At 46.2% G+C, this 18299-nt stretch overlaps 1 protein-coding gene and 1 long non-coding RNA gene across 23 annotated transcripts in view; one reads left to right on the top strand and one right to left on the bottom strand.

The window, feature by feature from the left end:
• Srrm2 (serine/arginine repetitive matrix 2) overlaps nucleotides 1-16312 on the bottom strand; it is a 34215-nt gene extending 17903 nt beyond the window's left edge. For 13 of the 21 annotated variants that reach the window (XM_017317709.2, XM_006525079.4, XM_017317713.2 and 10 more), the window contains exon 1: nucleotides 3441-3698. The gene's annotated coding sequence lies outside the window, so the exon portion shown is untranslated. Of the gene's footprint in view, nucleotides 1-2841; nucleotides 3185-3440; nucleotides 3699-14327; nucleotides 14450-15893 lie in introns of those variants that run through there. The other 8 variants (XM_030250131.1, XM_006525077.4, XM_011246704.3 and 5 more) reach the window with 8 other exon arrangements.
• On the top strand, nucleotides 3067-17219 carry Gm52285. Of its 2 annotated transcripts, none has more exons than XR_003952234.1 (2): nucleotides 3067-3149; nucleotides 15873-17219. It is a non-coding gene; the product is annotated as a predicted gene, 52285 (long non-coding RNA). The 2 variants fall into 2 exon arrangements; XR_003952235.1 differs by lacking the exon at nucleotides 3067-3149 and adding an exon at nucleotides 15550-15658.
• Nucleotides 17220-18299: the final 1080 nt, after the last annotated feature.

The raw sequence follows: 18299 nt of genomic DNA, 5'->3' as shown, positions 1-18299 counted from the left end.
TAGTACAACACTTAGTCTCACACTGAATCTCCATTAACAAAATGTTTCCTCATTCCACTAGTCTACAAACAAATCCCTCCTTTCATCCTCCCCACACTTCATCCTTTTCACTCAGCATCTACTTACAAGTCCTCACAATGTACTTTCAAATTCTAAGCCATTCTTCTTTTTACTTATATTTCCATTCTCTAAGAAAACAAGAATCTGGGTTCTCTCAAATCTCTTCACACTATCCCTTTACTGTTTGGCCACAATACGCACAAATAGTATCTTCACCAAACACTCTAAATGTAACTACTACAGGTAACCAAATCCTCCAAATACCATAACACACACCATGGATCAGAATCACCTAATAAAAGCCTAAGTCCATTTTCAAAGCCTCCTCCAAGAAAATATTTAAGCTAACTTGAACAAACACAAAATGGATTAAACAGTCCTAGGTATCTAAATAGGCAAACTGGCTAGTTAACATAAACCAAGTGTGCTATGTAGTCTCATACCCAAACCACATGCAAGCAAGCACATCAGAAACACAGAAATCATGGACATACTTCACTTGGGGAAGCTTATACTTCACATGGGGAAGGTGAGCCATCTCTTTGACTCCAAATATTCATAGCTCCTACCAACTACAGTGATTTTATTATTTTAGTTTCCTTCCCAGTAAGGTTTATCACATGGCTTGCAGCTCCTCCAAGTCTGGCTAGCTCTTGTTAAATATTGCCTGTTTTCAACTCAGTCTAAACGCAAATTCGTTCTCTGTTCCAACTGTCCTCATACTTTCTCTACAAATACCTAGAAATGTTCAAATTCCATACCTTTAATGTAAAAGTGTTGACTTTCAATCAATCAATCAATCCCTGTTCTGACACTTCATTGTTTTTCTAAGTCCTGCTTTACTCTCCAATTTAACAGTTTTCCTGTAAGGTTCTACCTTTTCATGGTGTTCCAAGCTCAGCATCACTAAACTCTCAAGCTCCAGTTTTTTGGACTGTATTACTCATTCCCTATTCCCTTCTAACTATGTATGTTTTACTTTTTTCCTCTAACACATTTTCTCCAAAATAGGGTCTCAAACATGGGAAAGAAAACTAGCATCAAAACACACACACAGGGGAAAGCAGAGGTTAGTAAAAGCAGATAGCAGAGATGGAGCTGGGTGAAATAGTACCATATCAATGCCCGGTTTAAAAAAAAAAACAACAACAACAACAAAAAACAAACTGAAGTGTGTTGCCTGGTTCTGGTGGCACTGCCTTTAGTCCCGGCACTTGGGAAGCAAGGCAGGTGGATCTCTTGAGTTCTAGGCCAATCTGGTCTATACAGCAAGTTCCAGAACAACCATGGCTACAAAAAAAAAAAATCCTAGTCTGGGGATGGGGACATGTCACCAAAGTGCGGGGGGGGGGGGGGGGGAATCAAGGAAGATGCTGAATGTAAAGCAAACACCCAGATGCACTTTTGCCCCATTTCATCCTCAAGCCTAACATAAGTCCTACTCAATCTCAACAGTTAACACAAGAGGAAACTAAAAGCAAGAAAGGTAAATCTAGGAGAGACAACAAGAGTAAGAGATAAGGCTAAATCTAAGAAATGCAAAACCTTTTTTACAGCCCCCCCCCTCTAATGTTTCTGTAGTACCTTCTAACAACCACTCTTGATAGTCTTGGAAAAAGAAAAACCAATCCTTCCTCACTCTAAATCTAGGGCTTATATTGCTTTCTCACCTAACAGTCCTTCTAACCACTCATATTTTCACCATTTCACACAAAAATCCTCCCACACCCTACCTGAAGAATGAAAGCTAAGCAAAAAGTATTAGAGTCACAGTTTTGGAGAATTTTCAGAGACGAGCTAAAGGGGGAGGGGGGACTTACATACCAGCAGCCAAAAACAATGCTTGAAACACTAAAAGGGAAACCACAACTACCAAAACCAGGAAGTATTTAAAACAGGAGCCCAAAGCATGCAAGCCTCTCCAAGAACAAATTGCCGGCAAGGGAGGAAAACTTATCAGAATGCCAAAATACAAAGAGGTAGAAAATTAGCAAACTAAGATATTCAAGAAACAGCGACCGAGAGAACAGCAATGATCAAGGAAAAGGACGCTGAGTAAAAAATACAGAGAACTCAGAGCTGAGACACTACTGACTGCATAGGCACCATGAAACATACAAGCTACAGTATACATCCAGGCCTAGGCCCCACTCCCACGGAAAAAGGCAATAGTTTCCTTTTGAATCCACAATTAAGAGACATCTTAAAAGAACTGTAAGATGGAAACAGCAAGGAAGAACGTCATCACCAAGTAATGGCTGACTGAAGCCAGGCTATTAAGTCAAGAATTTTTTCCCCATCGAAAAGCTCTAAAAGGCTTAGCTTTAATATTTGAGGAGACCTTTTTAAAAACAGGGTAGGAGCCGGGTGTGGAGGCAGAGGCAGACGGATTTCTGAGTTCGAGGCCAGCCTGGTCTACAGAGTGAGTTCCAGGACAGCCAGAGAAACCCTGTCTCCGGGGAAAAAAAAAACAAAAAACAAAAACCAGGGTAGGAGCCAGACATGGTGTCTCATGCCTTTGATCCCACAGAGGCAGGCAGATTTCTTGAGTTCAATGCTAGCCTGATCTACACGGTTAGTGCCAGACCAACCAAGACTATTTAGAGGCCCTAGCTCATAAAACCAAACCGTAAAAAAGAAATAAAATAACAGGGTTGAAAGGAGCACATTGGTCTTCCTTATACACGCAGGCTGAATACTTTCGCGGTTTTATTATCCTCACTTTTTAAGACTTGGGGATCCCCCACCCCCACGCACACACTCACAGCCTCTGATACTAACGAGGACGAACGGTTTAAATCCTGGCCTCCGAAAGTTCAAGGCCTCCTCCCGCCGCCCACTGGGCAGCCCAGCTTATTTTCGGCCTCGAGGAGGGGGGAGGGGGCCACGCGGCGCCCCGCGGTCTGGGCGGCTCTGGCCGTTTCTCAGGCCCCTAGCAGGGCCCGTGGACCCACGCCGGAGCCGATCGAGGAGAGGTACCAGCAGGTCCGAAGCTCGGGCGGGGGACAAGTACCTCCGCTGCCGCCCTCTCCCCGCCCCCTAAAAGACCGAAGAGGACGACCGCGGAACGACGGCCTCCTCAGCCCCAGGTAGAGCAAAGGAGAGAAGCAGAGCCTCGCGCAATGCTGTCTCACCGGGGGCGCGCGGACGAGACCAGGCGGCCGCGCGCGCCGCGGCCGTGTGGGGGAGGGGCGGAGGAGTTGAAGGCCGCGCGTCCCAGGAACCGCGGGAGGGGGAGGGGAGGAAGGGAAGGCGACCGCGCCGGCCGAGGCGACGAGCACGCGTGCGCGCGGCGGCCTGGGCCGTTCTCCCCGCGCTCTAGCCTCCGGCCCAGCCCGCCGCCCCTCCCCCACCCGGCTAGCGCGCTCCCTTTCTCTCACCCGCCGCCGCCGCCTCCGGCCGCCGACTGTCAAACAGGGAGGTCCCGCCGCAGCTGCTGCTTAAGTTTTCGTATCCCTCGGAGCCTGAAGCCGCCGCCTCGTCGGTCCGCCCGCCTCAGCCGCCGCCGCCGCCGCCTCCTCGCTTCCTCAGGGGCCGCAGCGGGCTTCGACTGCGCCACTCGCACCCCGCCTGGGCAGCGTTGCGCGTCAGCACGACCTAGTGCGTCAGCACGCAATCATGAGAGCCGCTGGGCCCTCTGGGAACCGTAGTGCGTCGTGCGCAGGCGTTGAAGCCACAAGGAGGACCTTAGGCGAAGGGACGTGCTACTGAAAAGTCGAAAAACCCCGAGTCCCGTCGGGCACTGCGGGGAAAGGCGTGGCTCCGTACCGAAGCTGCAAGGTCGGCTGAAAAAAAACTTCTGTAGGAGGGGGGAGGGGCGCGGGGGCCGCAACCCACAACACCCGGGAGTAGCTCAGACGCACGCCTTCCGCGCACAGAGTTCTGGGAGCTGTAGTTCGGTTTTAGAGAGAAAACGCGTAAGACTCCTCCGCTAGGCAGGGTCGCCATTTTATGTGACCGTGTTGGGTGGCAGTGGCTCAGCAGCTTTACCTAGTCACTGTGACCATGGTTTTCTTTAATGTGTACGAGGCCCCACAGCACCGAGTCTTCTTCGCAGGAAGAGGTGCTTCAGAGTCAAGCCACCTGACAGCTCTGGAGCCACTTGAACCCGGCTTCTGGCCCAGTATCCGGTGCTTTCCACAGTTTCCACCTCTGTAGTCCTATCTGAAGTGGGGCTTGCAGACCACTAAAAAATACTTTCTCTTACCTTTGGGCAAAGAGACTAAGTGATTACTTTTCGCCTATAGAGACTATGCCATGTAAGTGGAGGAATGTGAGAATGCAGTTCCATTTCCTGGCCCTATAGCACGGTTCCGGGAGTTTGTCCCAGTGCCTCTCACTCGGTAGCAAGGGCCCCACCACTGAGGCACTGAAAGATCCTGGCAGAATGTAAAAGGACACAGAAGCCCTGAAATTGGCAAGATAGACGTCAGTGTTAGCAGAACTAGCTTCACTGATTTAGAAAAATAGAGGTGCACAATGCTCTGGCCACTCCTTGAACCTGTGTGTCTGCCAATGTTCTGACCAGGTGTGTGCTCATTGCTGCACCTTCATTAGACTCTCCTTGTACCCCTCCATACCCATTTCTTGAGAATAGACATTGTTTAGATCTGGAAATCCCCTAATCTCCCCCTTCTCCTTTCCCCCCTGAGGGCCTATAAAAACTGGAAACTCTTTCCCCTCGAGGACGACTCCTCTACCCCTGCGTGGGATATGAGTTGTCCCCAGAGCTCTGGCTTTCCCCAAATAAAGCCTCATGTGGTTTGCAACAAGCTCGGTCTGTCATGAGTTCTTGGGTGTCCGATATTGTCCTGAGGCCTGAGCGAGGGGCTCCTCTCGGAGTCTTTCAGCACTCCCTGCTCATCATATTTCTTCGTCTTCCTTTTCATCTTCGTCTTCCCCTCCTCCTTCTTTTAACTTAGTGTGTTAACAAATATACGCATGTTTGTCTGTTGAAGGTGCACATGCGTGCAGTGCCTATAGAGGTCAGAGGTCAGATCCCCCAAAGATACGGTTAAGGGGCTTGGGAGGCAGCTTAGGTGGGTGCTGGAGCCAAACTTAGCTCCTCTGAATGAACAATTCTAAGGTCTCACTGAGCCGTCCCTCCAGCCTACTCCCATTAATTTTTAAAAGTCCTTTTTCCAGGGCTGATTAAAAGGTAGTCTTCCCCGGGGGGGGGGGGGGGGGGATAGGGAACTTTCGGGACAGCATTTGAAATGTATATAAAGAAAATATCTAATAATAAATAAATAAAAAGACACGAGGAAAAAAAAGTAGTCCCCCAGGAAGCAGAGCTGTAGGAAGCTGACCTTGTAGCCTTCAAGATAATGCCAGGTGGCCTTAACAGATGAGTATGAGAAATTAGATCTCGTATTGTTGTTTCTTTTCAATTTACCAACAAAAGGATATACTCAGGTATTAGAATTCCAAGATTGTGAAAGCCACCATCTGTGTAGGAATCTCAGTCCCATTTCTACCTTCAAGTCTCCAACACTTCTATAGTTCCATAAGCTGGGCACATCTTTGGAGCTAAGGTATTTTAGGTTGAAAGTAAAGGGTAGTGGCTTCTTTAAAGATTGTATCATTTCTTTTTTTTTAATTTATTTATAATTGTATGTAAGTATACTGTAGAAACACCAGAAGAGGGTGTCAGATTTCATTACGGATGGTTGTGAGCCACCATGTGGTTGCTGGGATTTGAACTCAGGACCTTCGAAAGAGCAATCAGTGCTCTTACCCACGGAGCCATCTCACCAGCCCAATTGTATCATTTCTAGATTGCTCCTATTTTGTGTCTGAATTAGTGTATTAAATGTTTGTGACCACCCCTCGGGGAAAATGCTCCTTTTCCACGACAACAGTGAGTTCCTTTATATGCCCACAATGAGACTTTCAAAATCAAATTAACATTGAAAGCTGGGCATGCTGGCACATGTCTGTAATCCCAGGACTCAAGAGATTGAGACAGAAAGATCCCTGTGAGTTCAAGGCCAGCCTGAGCTCTGGGTTAACCCTTTCTCAACAATAATAGCAGCAGGAATGTAGGACTAACAGGACTGGCTCAGCTAGGAAAGGAACTAAACCTAACCTGTAAGGCAGGAGAACAGAACCGACTTCTGCAAAGTTGTCCTCTCACTTTCTAATGTGTGGCATGACACCAACCCCCAGCCCCAAAACACATACATGAAATAAATAAATGGGTGAATGTAACATAGAGGCACTGGTATAATCTACAGATGTGGTAAGAGTTCTGGAATCTTGTTTTTAAAAAAAAAACAACAGAAATATATGTATATGGTTTTAATCCCAGCTACAGAGACGTGGAGCTGCTCTGGACTGCCTGCAGGAGCTGACTGTGATTTGCCTCATGCTCTAGCAGAAGCATGTTTTTGCCAGCTGCAGATAATTTCTAGGATTGTGACACATTTGTAATTCTGGGAACTTTTCAGAGGATATATAAAAATACTAGAGCCCCAAGAGGCATGGTTGGTGATTGCTGGTCTTCAGGGGGGCTAGTTGCAATTTGTTATTAGCCTTAATCAAAGAAGAAACAAAAGAATCTCTCTCGGGGGCTGGTGAGATGGCTCAGTGGGTAAGAGCACCCGACTGCTCTTCCAAAGGTCCGGAGTTCAAACCCCAGCAACCACATGGTGGCTCACAACCATCTGTAACAAGATCTGACTGCCTCTTCTGGAGTGTCTGAAGACAGCTACAGTGTACTTACATATAATAAATAAATAAATAAATTTAAAAAGAATCTCTTTCTTCCTCCCTCCCCCCTCCTTTCTATCCTATCTAGTGATAGTGGGTGAAATCAGGGTGAGGGGGATAAAGGGTGGGAAAAAGAAGAACCCACAAAGACCAGCTATCAGTGGCTCCTCAATATGGGGGCTTCAAAGTTAAGAATAAACATGGGAGCCAGGTGTGGTGGCGCACGTCTTCAGTCCCAGCACTTGGGAAGCAGAGGCAGGCGGATTTCTGAGTTCGAGGCCAGCCTGGTCTACAAAGTCAGTTCCAGGACAGCCAGGGCTTCAGAGAAACCCTGTCTTGAGAAGAGAAAACAAAACAAAACAAACAAACAAACAAAAAGAATAAACAAGAGAAATTTGATTTTAACTGCCATAGAGGAAATGTCAGGGGACAAAAGGAATGGATTTTTTTTTTCAAGAGGTCAGCAAGAAATATATTGTAGTTACTAACACAACACTGGGATAGTCCCAATTTGCTCCCAGAGGGGATCTTCTGGGCTTCTTTTTGTTGTTGTTTTTGGTTTTTTGTTTTTTGTTTTTCGAGACAGGGTTTCTCTGTGTAGCCCTGGCTGTCCTTGAACTCACTTTGTAGACCAGGCTGGCCTCGAACTCAGAAATCCGCCTGCCTCTGCCTCCCGAGTGCTGGGATTAAAGGCGTGAAATCCTATACATTTTTAGAAGCATGCTTTGAACCACTTGGGCTGTTTAATTATTTCTTCTGAGTTAAAACATCCTCTCCTCATGGAAGGTACTTAAGACTAAAGACCTAACAAAATGTACAAAGCTCATAAGGCTGTCTCCAAGGTACATAGGCAGGAAACCATTGCTGGGCAAGAGGAAAGTTTCTGGTGGATTTGCCTACAAATGGGGCAGGGACCTACCAATGGAACTGTCATGAGTCCTCATCTACACTGGAATGGGCATGCTAGGATAGAGTTGCCCAGGTCACTGGCACTCTGTGAGTCCTCCCCCATCTTCCTGTAACATGAATAAATCACTTGGTTACCAAACTAGATTTGGGTGAAATCATTTGTTTGGCCAGTCATTGGTGCTCTAATTATAGTAGATAGATATGTATTCTTCTCAGGAAGTCAAACATGCATGCATTACACTCAAGTATGTCTCTTTTTTTTAGTGTGTGTGCACACTTGTGTTCACAGGCTTGTGCTAGTGCATGTATACATGTCTGTACGGAGCCCAGGGGACACACACACACACACAGTGTTGCTGAGTGTGATAGCTGATGCCTTTAATCACTGCACGAGGAAGGCAAATCTGTAAGAGTTCAAGGCCAACCTGATCTACATAGGGCGTTCCAGACCAGCAAATGCTGTAAGGAGACCTTGACTCAAAAATAAAGCTTAAAAATAATTCTGTTTATTTTGTTCATACACATACATTTGCCACAGTGTACTTGTGAAGGTCAGAGACCTTATAGGTGTGAGCTCTCTTCTTCCACTATCTGGGCTCCAGGGATCAATCCAACACTAGCTTACCACAAAAACAAAACAAAACAGGACAAGAGCTACCCTTTTTGAGACAGGGTCTTTTGCTGACCTGAACATACCATAGTCCAGGCTGGCTAGTCAGTGAGCTCTAATGATATGCCTGTCTCTGCCTCCTCAGTTCTGGGGTTACAAATATGCACCACTCTCCCCAATGTTTCTTCACACAAGTTCAGGGGTTCAAACTTGGGTTCTCCTATTTGCAAGGCAAACAGGTTATCAACTGAGTTTTGTTTCTGAAACAAGATCTCACTGTGACTGGCCTGGAACTCACTTTGCAGATCAGGCTTGCCTGGGACTCACAGAGATCTACATGCTTCTGCCGCCAGTACCCAGGAGTACCCCCAGTACCCAGGAGTGCCTCCAGTACCCAGGAGTGTCTCCAGTACCTAGGAGTGCCTCCAGTACCCAGGAGTACCTCCAGTACCCAGGAGTGCCTCCAGTACCCAGGAGTACCCCCAGTACCCAGGAGTGTCTCCAGTACCTAGGAGTGCCTCCAATACCCAGGAGTACCTCCAGTACCCAGGAGTGCCGCCAGTACCCAGGAGTGCCTCCAGTACCCAGGAGTACCTCCAGTACCCAGGAGTACCCCCAGTACCCAGGAGTACCTCCAGTACCCAGGAGTGCCTCCAGTACCCAGAAGTACCCCCAGTACCCAGGAGTGTCTCCAGTACCTAGGAGTGCCTCCAGTACCCAGGAGTACCCCCAGTACCCAGGAGTGCCTCCAGTACCAGTACCTCAACACTTCGTAGCCAGAGGCAGGAAGAGCACACAAGTTGGAAGTTGTCTGCTCTATGCAACAATTTTCAAACGAGTCAGGGCTATATATCAAGACCTTGTCTTATCTCAAAATGGAAAAAAAGAGAAAAAGATTATTGACCACTTATTAGAAGAATTTCTTTCAGTTGGTTTGTCTGGTGTACGTGTGGTTTAATCACATGCTTCCTGTCAAGTCTCAAGGCCGCTAACGTGAACTCTGAATCACGTAGTGACAAGTACCAACCAGGTTTCCTCCTTTTCCCCTTTGGCTTTTGTTTTCGACAGGGTTTCATTCTATAGCCTAGGATCGTCTGGAACTCATTATAGGACCAGTGATCCTCTGCCTTAGCCTCCCAAGAACTGAAATCAGGCATGAACATTTGCTACACACATCTCAACCAAGATTCTCTGCAGTAAGGGCTCTAGTCTGCCCTTAGGCTTTGGATTGGATGTAGTTTAAATGAGCACCCCCAAAGACTCATGGACTGGAGGCTTGAGCCCAGAGTGGAGGTATTCAGATGTGGCAGGATCTTCAAAAGTTGAGGTGTAAACATATGTAGGCTCACTCCAGTAATCTTCACATCTAGGAGGCAGGGCCCAGGGTGGTTTCAGGGCCAAGAGTATCTACATAGTAAGTTCCAGATAGGCTTGGACTACAGAATAAGACACGGTTTTTAAAAAGAAAGGAGGAGGGCTGGCGAGATGGCTCAGCGGGTAAGAGCACTGACTGCTCTTCCAAAGGTCCTTAGTTCAAATCCCAGCAACCACATGGTGGCTCACAACCACCTGTAATGAGATCTGACACCCTTTTCTGGAGCGTCTGAAGACAGCTACAGTGTCCTTACGTATAATAAGAAATAAATCTTTGGGCCTGAGCAAGTGGGGTTGACCAAAGGGAGCAGAGGTCCTAAATTCAATTCCCAACAACCACATGAAGGCTCACAACCATCTGTACAGCTACAGTCATAAAATAAATAAATCTTTTAAAAAAATGTCTTTCTAAAAAGAAAGAAAGAAAGAGAGAAAGAAAGTAAAAGAAGTAAAAGGCATAGCCCAGGATGGCCCACAGATAAGTCTAGCACTCAGGATCCTGAGGCAGGGTGGCTGTAAGTCCAGTATAGCCTGGGTCACATAGAAGGTTTGACTCTAGCCTGTACTACATAGGGAGCCCCTCTCTCAGGAAAAAAACAAAACAAAACAAAAAACAAAAGCAGCTTAGGATTTTGTTATTCCCTTTTCTTTAGTGTGTGTATTTGTGGAGGCAAATGAGTGACGTGGGTTTGCAGGTATTTTGGGTGTATGTCTTTAGCCTTAAGAAAGAAAAAACAAAAGCAAATATGGAACTCTAGGAGTCTGGAGAGATGGCTCAGCGGTTAAGAGCACTGACTGTTTTTACAGAGGTTCTGAGTTCAATTCTCAGCCACCACATGGTGGCTCACAACCATCTGTAATGGGATCCTTCTGGTGTCTGAAGACAGCTACAGTGTACTCACATACTTTTTTTTTTTTTTAAATGGAACTCTAATTCATGAGAGTACAATCCTGAAGCTACTTTTTATATTTCTAGCAAAGTAGAAGTATATCAGGGAAATGGAAACCAGGTTTCTTTCTTTCTTTCTTCCTTTCTTTTTTTTTTTTTTTTTTTTTTGATTTATTTATTATACATATTTGACTTCAGATGCACCAGAAGAGGGCATCAGATCTCATTACAGGTGGTTGTGAGCCACCATGTGGTTGCTGGGATTTGAACTCAGGACCTATGGAAGAGCAGTCAGTGCTCTTAACCGCTGAGCCATCTCGCCAGCCTGGAAACCAGGTTTCTTATACTTGAGGAAGAGAGAGTTACAAATGCAGAGGTGGAAGGATGGAGCAAACCTGGCAATATTAGTTAGAACTAGAAGGGTTGCTGTGAGCTGATGATCTAAGTATACTTACCCCATCTCCCATTTCCATCTCACAGAGGGCTAGAGGTAAAAGAACCTTAGTACCAATGAATAAACTATTATTCAGATTTGCCTTCTGAATACATTTTATATTGGGCACTTCACATAAATAAACAAGCAAAAGACACATCTCGGAGGTCCCATTTCCTTGGGACTATGAAATGCTCCAGACAACCTCACTTTACAATTGTTCAGATCACAGCTTTAGAGGCTGAGACTGCAGGCTGCGTGCGGATTCTGATGAGGGCCACTCCCCGCTGCCGCAAGGGCTGGAGGTAGAACTCATCTAGCATGCACAAGGTCATGGGTTGGGTCTCCAGCACGGAGGAAAAAAAAACCTAAGAGCAAAAGCCAAGACCAGACCGAGCAGTGGTGGCACGCACCTTTAAACCCAGCACTTGAGATGCAGAGGCAGGCAGATTTCTGAGTTTGAGGCCAGTCTGGTTTACAAAGTGAGTTCCAGGACAGCCAGGGCTACACAGAGAAATCCTGTCTCAAAAAAACAACCAAAAGCCGGGCATGGTGGCGCACGACTTTAATCCCAGCACTCGGGAGGCAGAGGCAGGCGGATTTCTGAGTTCGAGGCCAGTCTGGTCTACAGAGTGAGTTCCAGGATAGCCCAGGGCTACACAGAGAAACCCTGTCTCGAAAAACCAAAAAAAAAAAAAAAAAAAAAAAAAAGAACAAAAGCCAACACTGGAATGACCATCTTGAAAGAGGCAGAACATCAAGGAAGCTAACACAAGCATTTATTAGTGATACAAGGTTCCTTTCAGTCCCCACTATCCGAATAAGAATGGGCCTGTTTGTCTACAGTCTCTCCAACAGAAGGAGTTGTGATTCTTTTGAAGTTTTGTTAGTATGCTAAATAAGTGGTAATTTTGTATAGGGTTTTGATGGTAAAAATATACAGAACACAGAATTTTTCTTCTTAGTTGGTTGGTTCGTTTGGGTTGTTTGTTTGTTCTTGTTTTTGTGACAGGGTCTTACTGTCTAGTCCAGACTGGCCTCAAAGACACAGCAATCCTCCTGCTTCAGCCTACCAAGTACTGGGGTTACAGTGTGTGATATAACATTTTGCTCTGTTTTTCATTTCTTAAATCTAAAAGGAGAACTGTTGGCTCACATGATAATTTTTATATTTTTGTATTTTTTAAAGATTTATTTATTTATTATATATGAGTACACTATTGCTCTCTTTAGACACACCAGAAGAGGGCATTGGATCCCATTACAGATGGGTGTGAGCCACCATATGGTTGCTGGGAATTGAACTCAGAACCCCCGGAAGAGCAGTCAGTGCTTTTTTTTTTTTTTTTTTTTTTTTAGATTTATTTATTATTATACATAAGTACACTGTAGCTGTCTTCAGACGCGCCAGAAGAGGGTGTCAGATCTCATTAAGTGTTTATGATGGATTACGGGTGTTTATGAGCCACCATGTGGTTGCTGGGATTTGAACTCAGGACCTCCAGAAAAGCAGTCAGTGCTCTTACCTGCTAAGCCATCTCGCCAGCCCCAGTCAGTCCTCTTAATTAACCATTGAGCCATCTCTCCAGCCCCCTATTTTTGTGTTTTTATAATAGAATGGTTCCATAGGTGTAAATGATATAATCTTGCTCCTCTCCCCTCAGGGCCATGTGTACACTGGGCACTTGAGCGCTTTCCTGAGCCACCTCCCCAGCCTATGATCTACCATAACATTTTGTTTTGATTTTAAGATGTCCTTATTTTATATTATGAGTGTCTTTGCCTACATGTATGTCTATTTACCATGGATGTGTCTGGTGCCTTTGGAGGCCAGAAGAAGGCACTGCATCCTAACGTCTGAGAACCAAATGTGGGTGATGGAGGAAACATGGGTCCCTCCAGAAGAGCAACAAGTATTCTAAGCTGCTGAGCCATCTCAATCCTATCATAGTTGGTAGTTTTGATTGGCAGTCCCCAAGAACTAATGAAATCAGCATGCAGCATGTGGTGATTGGAGATTTTCTTATCTTTGAAGAAAATCTACTCGAGTCCTTTGTCCTTCCTTGGGAGAAGAGTTCTGTAGACTGAGCCCAGGCCTTGCGGATTCCTGTGTTCTACTGACCTACATCCCAGGACATCTCAGCCATTTTTCTTTTTTCTTTCTAAAAAGAAAATGGAGGGACTGGAGGAATCCTGCTTTGTTTCTAAGCCTGATTGTCTGAGTTTGATCCTTAGGACCCCATAGAGGATGGATAGAGAGAGCCAACTTACAGGTTGTCCTCTGGCCTCCAGACATGCATTGTAGCACCCCCCCCTCCATCACACAAAACACAGTAATAACAATAAATAAAATTTGTTTTAAATGTGAGATATAACCTTCTCCGCAAATATGGTCCTGTCAGTCCTGCTTGGATGGATCATGACATTACAGAGACCAGAAAATAGGCAGCTGTCCCTCACCCTGTCTCTCTGTGGCTCTCAGCTGCCACCACCCACACACTCACACTGGCCCCAAGTGATGATGGCTTTCTCTTCAGCCTCCCTACAGCCTCAAAAATGTGTTTTCAATTTTCATTTGTAAGCTTGCATCATGCAGTACAGCAATTTGAGGAGTCTTGCTCAAAATGTCATGTCCACCCAGACATGTAGTCTGACCCGAGATAACAGGCTTTGCAGATATAATTAAGAAAAAAGAATATATGTATATAAACATATATAATTAAGGGTCTTGAGAAGACATCATGAATTTAGGTCAGACCTTAAATCTGTGACTAATGCCTTTACTAAAAAGAGAAGAGGAGGCTGGAGAAACAGCTCAGTCAGTAAAGTGCTTGCTATGCAAACAGGAAGGCCCGAGTTCCAGCTTCAAAACCAGGTAAAAAGGAAAAAGCCAGACATGACGGCGCCCGCTGGTAACTTCAGCAGTTGGAAGGTCAAGACAGTGGGTCTCTGGGGCCTAATAACCAGCCAGTCAAGCCTAATCAGCTCGCTTCCTATCCCAGTCTCAAAAGACAAGGAGGGCAGGCTAGATGGCCCAGTGGGTTGGACATCTGCTAAGAAACCTGGTGGCCTGAGTTCAGTTTCAGGGACCCTCATGGGAAGGAAAGAACTGACTCCCACAAATTGTCCTCTGACCTCCACATGCTTATACATACAAGATACATGTAAATTAAAAAACAGAAAACAAACAGAAAGTGGGTGGCCCCTGAGGAATGAATGCTATCCAAGGTTGACCTCGGGCGAGTCTCCCCATGTGCTTGCACATGTATGTGCACACACACCATGACTCAGTAATGCCTAAGAACAAAACGTGTGAAGGAAGAAGACCCAGAAGCACATACCTGTGTACAGTCAGCCTGCTGGGTTCCACCTTCTCCTCCTTTTCCTTGATTACAGACCCAAGTCACACTACAGCATGTTGGAAGGACAATGCTCAGAGACAGGAAGTATTTCAGGAACTTTCCTGGGGAGACAAAAACAAAGTTTACTTGATCCAAATAGGCACCAGTGACAGGCCAAAGTAGCAGTTTACCAAAGTCCAGTGATTTGAACCAGTTTGTTTATTGAGCTTATCCATAGGGTAGGAATGAGTGGGAGCATGGGTGACCCTAAAACAGCTTCACTACAGAAATATCTCACCCCAAACTTGATGCTGCCTTCCCAGCGGCATAAATGAGGTTCTCCACCGCAGTTAACCTCTGCCATCTACACATCCAGCTTTCTCACATACGGAGACCACATGTAGCTGGGGCAGAATTATAAACAGCTGATAGATCCCTGGTGATCTGTCTTGGTGCAAGCCCTTAACCTCAGCAATCAAGATACAGAGGCAGGCAGATCTCTGTGAGTTCCAGGCCAGCCTGGTCTACAAAGTGAGTTCAAGGACAGCCAGGGTTACACAGAAAAACCCTGTCTCAAAAAGCAACAACAAAAACAGCGGGGTGGTAATGATGCATGCCTTTAATCCAGGCACTTGGGAGGCAGAGGCAGGCAGATCTTTGAGGCCAGCCTGATCTAGAGAGTGAGTTCCAGGACAGCCAAGGCCACAGAGTGAAACCCTGTCTTCAAAAGACCACAACACACAAAAAAAAAAAAAAAAAAAAAAAGACCACAACAAGCAAGCAAGCAAGCAAGCAAGCAAGCAAACAACAATCAAAAACCAGCAGGCAGGAAGGTGGAAGAGGGAAAGGCTCAGATCTGACCCTGAGGATTTTTAGGGAACTGTCATAGCTCCTCTAATCAAGATGACAATAGTGGTGGCGCATGCCTTTAGCCCCAACACTTGGGAGTCAGGTGGATCTCTATGAGTTCAAGGCCAGCCTGGTCTTCATGGTGAGTTCTAAGCCAGTGAATGCTACATAGTGAGACCAGGTCTCAAAAACCAAACATCCAGGGGCAAGAGGGAAGCATGCACTGCTCTTTCAGGGGACCAGAGTTTGATTCCCAGTAATAACTTCCTGTAATACTAACCCCTGGGGTATCTAGCTCTTCTGGCCTCTGTGGGCATGTTCATTTGTGCACACCTACAAATCGATAAAAAGGAAATCTTAAAAAAAAAAAAAAAAGATGGCTAAGGCCGTTATGCTCAGAGAACAGTGTTCTGCACTGCAGGAACTGGTAACCTCAGGCTTTGTTCTTGCTCCTCCTAAAGGATGTCACCTGATTAGTGCAGGTCAGGCTGGGCCTTCCACTGGGAGCAGGCTGGTTTCAGAGCACTGGTTTATGGGTCCTGTGGATCCTGAGGTTTAAAACTCAATGTGGCTGCCTTTGGGGGTGGGGATGGCCTCTCAGCAGTACAAGTGAAGGACAAACAGTGCAGACTCCATCCATGCTGACACTTTCTTGAGCCTTGGGGACTAACTCTGTCAACCCTTTTTGCCCACCAGGAGTAAAGCCATTCCAAGTACCTTGTTAAGTGTGAGCCTGTTCTTCCTCAGTGGATTCACACTGGTGACATTGCAACAACAGGAGGTGAAAATGCCGGATTCCTGTTCCAGGTAGCTGGCCGACACAATGACAACAGAGAGGTATTTGGCACACCTGGGATTAGTGATGGGAGACCCTGCCTCCCGACGCCTAGCTCCAGGAAGTATCCTATAGTCCTTCCCCGGATGTCCAAGCCACCTCTTCTCGAAAATCCTCCCGGCCTAATGGATTCCAGCTGAGAACCGTGTGGCGCGCCACCGCTGCTGCTCCTCCTCCAACGCTTAGCGGAAGCCCAGGGCTCCCGCAGTCGCCTCAGGGACCACGCCGCCGGCCGGAGCTGAATGGCCCTCGGCTCTCAAACAGTGGACCTGGGCACTCAGAACAAAGGCACAGCTGCTCCAGCTGCCTGGGCGCCGCTCTGCGAACGGGAACACCAAGCTGCGGGGTCCGGAGTCCCTCACAATCGCTTGTTTTGTTTTCTCTTTTTGATACTGTGTCAAGGCTGCCCTGGTGCTTGCTAGAAATCCAGACTGGCCTCACACTCCTCCTGTGTTTGCCTCCCAATTGTTAGGATTACAGGAGTGAGCCACCATACTAGAATAGCACTGTGACAGGCCAGGCGGCAAAGGAAGAAATAGAAGTAAAAATGGGGCGGAGGTGGAGGTGGGGGATAAAATACTGTTGCCTTCATTTGTCCACAGAAACATATTGTTAATATTATTGTATTTTACGTTTTGGATTTTGCTTTTAAACAGGGTCTCATGGAGCTAAGGGTGTTAATAAGGGTGTTAATACTGCGATGTGTTGGGTGTTGGTTGGTTTGTTTGTTTTGGACGCAGAATTTCACGCAGTCCAGGCTGGCTTCCTACTTGCTAAATAAGTGGAAGTTGGCCTTATCATCCTTCTTAACCTGCTAACCGCTGGGATTACTGTACATACGGCCCACAGAGGTGCCTATTAACATATCAAAGAGGATGCTGATGGTCAAGCCCCCTCTACACTTGCTCCCCGTTAGAGTCCCGGCTTCTCAGAGCACTCCCTACTACTCTACCCTACACCTCTCCAGCCCCTGAGCCTCACTTCCCTTCTCTTAACCTTCCCCCATCTTCTCATTCCTATAAAGCCCAGACATTTGCCCACAAACTCTCTTGGTCTTCATCCTTTTGGCTTCTTGGTTCTTCTCCCTCTCCTTGTCTCCTCTCCCGTCCCTCTGTCTCTCCTCTCATGCCCAGGTTCAGTCTGGATCTTTCCAGAGGCCTCTGGCTCTTCTCTCCCTCATATCTACAATAAAAACCTCCTCAACCATACCTAGGAGTGGTCTGGTACTTATTTTTGTTCACAGCACCATGTCCAGCCTTTTTAAAAAAACAAAAAACAAAAAACAAAAAAAAAAACTTTTTATTTTGACACAGCATAACTAGCTGCCTCCTGTTTGACCATGAACTTGTTTGTTTGTTTGTTTTCGAGACAGGGATTTATTTTATTTTTTAAATTAATTAATTAATTAATTTTGTTTTTTTCGAGGCGGGGTTTTTCTGTGTATCCCTGGCTGTCCTGGAACTCACTCTGTAGACCAGGCTGGCCTCGAACTCAGAGATCCGCCCACCTCTGCCTCCCGACCATGAACTTGTAATTCTCTTATCTCAGACTCCTGACTGACTGGGAATACAGTCTTGTACAATTCATATAAAAATGTGAGGATTTGTTTTGTTTTTTTAGAAGAGGAGGAGGAAGCCATGATGAATTAGAACCATGTGACCAGGAGAAACCACAAGTAGCAAGGAGTCTCATGGCTGGGGAATCAGTTAGGATAGTGTTAGATCTGCCCAGTGTAGGCATAAGGCTTATAATTATACTAACTGGATTGTGTGTGTGTTTTATTGGGGTTGGAAAGTCCAGCAACAGTCTCTATTTGATGCGCATGGTTGAGATGTAAGCTCTCAGCTTTCTGTTCCTGATGCTATGCCAGCTGCCATGATTCCCTGTTGCAATGAATCCAAACTCTTCTCTCCTTCCTCTCTCATTCTCTTCTCCTCTCTTCCTGCCCCCACTTTCAAACCTCTAGTCCCGCCTTTCCCCTCTACAAGAGATCACCTGAGGGAGTGATCATGGGGGCAACCTCTTCTGAGGAAGCAGAATTAACATCAGAATACAAACAGCACCAGACAACCCTCAACAAGAGACAGCAAATGGCAATGTCTTTAAACTCTCCAGCACTTGGGAGGCAGAGGCAGGCAGATTTCTGAGTTCTTGGCCAGTCTGGTCTACAAAGTGAGTTCCAGGACAGCCAGGGCTATACAGAGAAACCCTGTCTCAAAAAAACCAAAAAAAAAAAAAAAAAAAAAAGTCTTTAAACTCGCTGAGCAGTGTTGGCGAATGCCTTTAAT

This window comes from Mus musculus, chromosome 17 (genome assembly GCF_000001635.26).
Source record: "Mus musculus strain C57BL/6J chromosome 17, GRCm38.p6 C57BL/6J".
Classification (NCBI taxonomy): domain Eukaryota; kingdom Metazoa; phylum Chordata; class Mammalia; order Rodentia; family Muridae; genus Mus; species Mus musculus.
Note: the sequence above shows the minus strand (reverse complement) of the source record. Positions and strands in the feature narration are given on the sequence as shown.